The sequence below is a fragment of the Juglans microcarpa x Juglans regia genome, chromosome 7S (genome assembly GCF_004785595.1).
Source record: "Juglans microcarpa x Juglans regia isolate MS1-56 chromosome 7S, Jm3101_v1.0, whole genome shotgun sequence".
In the NCBI taxonomy this organism is placed as follows: Eukaryota; Viridiplantae; Streptophyta; class Magnoliopsida; order Fagales; family Juglandaceae; genus Juglans; species Juglans microcarpa x Juglans regia.
In genome coordinates this window covers 2,284,631-2,290,774 of record NC_054607.1, presented here as the reverse complement: position 1 = coordinate 2,290,774, position 6,144 = coordinate 2,284,631, and positions in this window count along the sequence as shown.

Here is a 6,144-nt window from a genome sequence, read left to right as displayed (position 1 = left end):
CTGTTTTGCATACTCGAGAATTGCAAAATAAAGCAAAAACAAAAATTGAAACTGGAGAAGGCTTGGCAACAAGGGGTAGACTACAAAAATATAATCACAAAGGGAAGAATAACAAGGGAAGGTCAAAGTCAAAAGGGAAGCAACTGAAATGCTTCATTTGTCATAAGGAGTGACACTTTAAGAGGGAATATCCTGAGAGGAAACAAAACTTGGATAATAAACAAAAGGAGGAGGGAAATGCAGCAATGGTTTTGGATGGTTATGACAGTGCCGAGGTGTTGAATGTCTCATATGTGGATTCAAGAAATGAATGGATCTTAGACTCTAGATGTTCAATTCACATGGTAAGATACATACCTGAGCTAAAGAGAAATCTTATTTCTCTGGAAATTCTCTATCAATCGGCGGCACATTCAGATCAGAATTTGGGATATTCAAGGTTGTCAAGGGTTCTCTGACGGTGATGAAGGGAGTGATAAAAAAATAAGCTGTATACTTTGGTGGGTAAGACAATTATTGGTGAGGCATCACCTGTTGAAAGCGCAATGGAAGACAGGGTTAAACTATGACACATGAAGCTAGGACACATCAGTCAAAAGGGGCTACAAGAACTGGAAAAACAAGGTTTGCTAGGAAAAGGAAAACTTGGAGAATTACCATTTTATGAACACTGTATTTTTGGAAAACCTACAAGAGTTAGTTTCAAAACTGCAATACACCAAACTAAGCAAACCTTGGACTACATTCATTCAAATTTATGGGGATCGACAAGGGTCACCTCACATGGTGGGGCAAGATACTTCTTGTCCATCATTGAAGACTACTCGAGGAAGGTATGGCTCTACATCCTGAAAAACAAATGTGACACAATATTTAAGTTCAAAGAATGGAAAACATTGGTTAAAAACCAGGTTGGCAAAAATGTTAAAATATTAAGAGCAGACAATGGTTTGTAATACTTATCAAATGAGTTTAATACTTTCTATCAAAGGGAGGGCATGGCTAGGCACAAAATAGTGAGGGAAACCCCTTAACAAAATAGGTTAGCTGAGGGCATGAACAAAACCATTTTAGAAAGGGTAAGGTGTATGCTATCAACCTTAGGATTACCAAAATCATTTTGGTCTGAGGCTGCGATCACAGCTATACACCTAATAAATAGAAGTCCCTCTTTAGCTATAGATTTTAAAGCACCACAGGAAATATTGTCTAAAAAACCATCTAGGTATGACCACTTAAAGATTTTTGAATGTGTAGCATATGCACGTACAAAAACTGATAAACTAGAACCTCGAGCACTTAAGTGCATTTTTGTGGGATATCCTGATGGAGTTAAATTATGCAAGTTGTGGATTGATGAACCTGGGAAACATAAATGAATAATTAGCAGAGATGTGACATTCAATGAACTATAAATGGCTCGAACACAGAAAAGTAAAAAAGGAAGTCAAACACAGGAGCTTACCACAGATAGTCTACAGCTTGAGGTGGAGCAGTTAGCAAGCTCACCTTGTCGCTAGGACAATCAAGTTGGAAAAACTGAGGATACAAGCTCAGAGGATAGAAATCAAGGTGGAGCAAATTCATATAATCTGGTAAGAGATAGAAAAAAAAGGATTATAAAGCCACCTCAGAGATATAGTCAAGCTGAACTGAAAGCATTTGCCTTGACAGTTATTGAATAAATAATTGACATGGAGCCAAGGTCATATAAAGAAGCCATGGCGAGTAAGGAGGCTAAGAAGTGGATGCTTGATATGCAACAGGAAATGAAGTCTCTAAACAAGAATAAAACAGGGGAACTGGTTCCTAAACTAGAGAAACTGAAACTGATTGGGTCCAAATGGATCTATAAACGAAAGGATGGCATACCAAGGGTTGAGGTTCTAGGGTATAAAGCAAGATTGAATGCAAAAGAGTTTACACGGAGAGAGGGGGTAGATTACAATGAAATATTCTCACCTGTGGTTAAACATAGCTCAATCAGACTGTTGCTATCATTTGCTACCTATCATGACATGCATTTGGAACAACTGGATGTAAAGACAGCTTTCTTGCATGGAGAACTTGATGAAGTTATATACATGCAACCACCCGAAGGGTTTATAAATGAAGCCAACAGAGATCAAGTGTGTCTACTCAAGAAATAATTGTATGGACTTAAATAGTCCCAAGGTAATGACATAAAAGATTTGACTCTCACATGATTGGAAATGACTTCAAAAGAAGCTGTTATGATATCTGTGTATATTACAAGCAAACTGAAGAACTTATGATATATCTACTACTATATGTAGATGACATGCTCATTGCTTGTAAGGATAAAAATTAGATTGATCAAGTCAAATGCATGCTCAAATTAGAATTTGAGATGAAGTAACTAGGCCTTGCTAAGAGAATACTAGGAATGAAGATAGTAAGGGAAAGGAAGAAAGGACTACTGTACCTATCTCAAAAGTCCTATATTTCCAAGGTTCTAACCAGGTTTGATATGGATCAATTAAAAATAGTAAATACCCCAATGGAGCAGCACTCCAAACTGTCAGTCACCCAAGCACCAGAGACTGAGGAAGATAAGGAATTCATGGCTAAAATTCCATATGTTAGCATGGTGGAAGCATCATGTATGCTATGATCTGCTCCAGACCAGATCTGACCTATGTTGTTAGCATAGTCAGTAGGTTTATGAGTAATCCAGGAAAACCACATTGGCATGCTATCAAGTGGGTATTTCAATATCTTTCTGGTACAAGATGTTTAGGATTGAAGTTTGGTGGAAGTGTGCAACTGGGAAGTGAGCTTAAAGACTTTGTTGACTCAGATTATGTAGGAAATGTGGACACTAGAAAGTCATTGACTGGTTTTGTGTTTACAGCTTTTGGAGGAGCCATCAATTGGAAGGCAAACCTACAACCAATAGTTGCCTTATCAATAACTGAGGTAGAATACATTACAATGACTAAGGCAATAAAGGAGGCTATATAGTTGAAGGGTATATCTCACGAACTAGGCATGTATGAAGGAAATATCACAGTCTACTGTGATAATCAGAGTACAATTCATCTTGCCAAAAATCAGGTATACCATGAGAGATTAAATAAACATCAGGCTACACTTTGTGAGGGACATCATAGCAGTCGGGCATATTAGGGTAGAAAACATCCCAACTGAAGAAAACCCATCAGATATGATGATTAAATCCCTACCAACAATCAAGTGCAGACATTGTCTGGACTTGATTAACATGGGAAACTGCTAATCCCCTTTTTGGGAATGAACTTGTAAGAACAATCAAGAGGAAGGAGGCAGCTTGGAAGATCTAAATGATTGCCAAAGTGGAGATTTTTTATGAAGAATGTCAACCAATTATATAAAAACACATGTTAAATCAGAAGAGAAGCTGACAACATATGTGGAAGACTCAGGTGCAACTGTTTTTGTTGATGTGGAATAGAGGAGGCACAAGAAGGCCATTATTATCTATTAATGAGAGTTGTGTAAGCTATAAAAGGAGAGGGTTGTATTCTGTAAATCGTATGAGAAAATTACATGAGATAAGAGAGAGCAAGAAACGTGTGGAATACCTTCAAGAAAGTGAGAGAGACTTGAGGGGAGTGTACTTGTAATCTCAAATCTGTTTTGGCTCATCAATAAAGAAGGCTCTGGTCTGTTCCTACCGTGGATTTAGATCAATTTGATCGAACCGTGCAATTTTGATTGTTCTTGTTTAGTTTGTTTCATTGCATTATGAAACCTGCAAGTTTCTTGATAATCTTGGCTGGAAATTCTACATTAGCTATTGCAGTAGTTTAAGAATTACAACACATAAAAAATAATAATATTAAAAAAATAATATTATAATAATATTTTATTCAACTTTCAAATTTTATCTCAACTCATCTCATTTTAACTCACTTTCCAAACTACATTTTATTTAATTAGTTATTTCCTCATGTTTCTTATGGTCCAAATTAAGGCTTTGAGTTTGAGAATTAATTAAAGTGGACACAACTTTTGTTTTACCGTGGATAGTACGTACGTACAGAGCTCACATGCATTAAAGACTCATGTCTTAGTACTCCATGATGACAAATTTAGCTATTTCCTCATGTTTCTTATGGTCCAAATTAAGGCTTTGAGTTTCAGAATTTATTAAAGTGTGAATGCAAGGGGTCGAAGTGGACACAACTTTAATTTTACTGTGGATAATACGTACATACACAACTCACATTTATTAAAGACTCATGTCTCAGTACTCTATGATGACAAATTGCTAACTCGTGTCTCACGGTATATTAAGAAAGATAAATGATATTTACAATCTTAGAGTGTATTATGAATTATTTTTAAATACACGTGTCTCTATTTGATTATTTTGTACGTACTATAAATACTGTTTTATTTTATTTTTGTAACTCACTTATAGGACTTTACTTTTAATAAACTGATATTTATTCTTCCCCAATCTTCTAGACCCTTCCTATGTAGGGGTTTCTTGTCTTTTCCTCTAGGGTTTAAACTTTACATGGTATCAGACGTTTTTTTTTTCCTTCCATGGTACCGTCTCACAAATCCGTCTCTAAGGTGTTCTCCTTGTTACTCAACCCCTTGTCGGCAACAACTACCAAGCTTAGTCTCGATCGATGTGGCGCTTTCGGCAAAGAACAAACTCTATTTTTTTTTATGGATCTCTCACCATGCCTTAAGAATCAACAAATCCTCTTCTTTCTCCATGGCTCCGATGCAATAATATGGTGATATCTTGGCTCTTAAACTCTGTTTCTCCTAATATCTCTGCTATTATTTTGTACATCACTACTGTGCATGAGATCTGGTTAGATCTTAAGGAGCGTTTTTCATAAAAGAATGGTCCTCGCATTTTTCAATTACAGAAATCAATTTTTGCTCTCTCTCTCTCTCAAGACGAACTTTCCCTGAGTAATTATTTTACTCGTCTAAAAGTTCTTTGAGATGAATTAGCTAATTACAAGCCTATTCTTGATTGTTCTTGAGGAGTTGTACGTACGTTGAACTCTTATGTTCAACAAAAGCATTTTTTACAATTTCTAATGGGATTGAATGAATCTTTTGCACCTGATCGTGCTTAGATATTACTTATGGAGCCTTTGCCTCCTTTTAATAGGTGTTTTCTCTTATTTTACAAGAGGAGCAACAAGGAGAAGTTTCTATTGTTTCTCTACCTTTTGTTGATTCACATGTGTTTGTTTCCTAAACTGATGGAACTAGATCTGTTAAATCATTTTCTAAGAAGTATAGACCAATGTGTAAACATTGTGGAATCCCTAGTCTCGTGATTGACAAATGTTACAAATTGCATAGTTTTCCATCGACTGTAAACCAAAGCCAAAGCAATAGTCTGTGGTCAATCATGTTGTCCTTAGGGTGTGCAGAGAGTGCCGCTGATATATAGCCGTGCTCTTTTGTAAATCACGTGCTGTGCACAGCTTGAAATTGCAGCACCATGATATTATCAGTGATCCAGAATCTGATGGGGCCCCACGCATCAACCTAATGGCTAATACAAATACAAATAAACCCTATCTTGCTCCACGTGTAAGGCCGGGGTCTCATGAAAGAAAATTAATACACACAACACATTTTTTCAATGAGCAATGCTAGGTACAGTCTCAAAATGGGGACTGCAATGTAAGCCTAGGCAATTTTAGTTTTAAAATTTTTTAAAATTACAAAATTATCCCTCTTAAAATGATGTTTTCTCTCATTTAATAAAAGGCTTGCACATGCAGTCCCCAAATGGAGACTGTAAATAAAATTTCTTTTTTTCAATATATTTCATAATAATATTGTAAGATAGGGATATTTTTATAAAGTAATATTACTTTTATAAAATGTTTTACAAAATTATTTTTCATTTAACACATTGTTGTGAAATGTGTTATAAAAAATATTATGTATAAATCATTTTACCTCATGAAAAGTATGCTCATGATATGGACAATGTTACACTGACAGTTAAGACCTCATTTGTTTTCACAATTTATCTCAACTCATTTCATGTTATCATTACAACTTTTTTAAATTTTTACATAAAATAAAATAAATAATTTTACTTTTTCAAATCTCAAAGTAAAAATAATATTAAAAAAATATATTATAGTAATA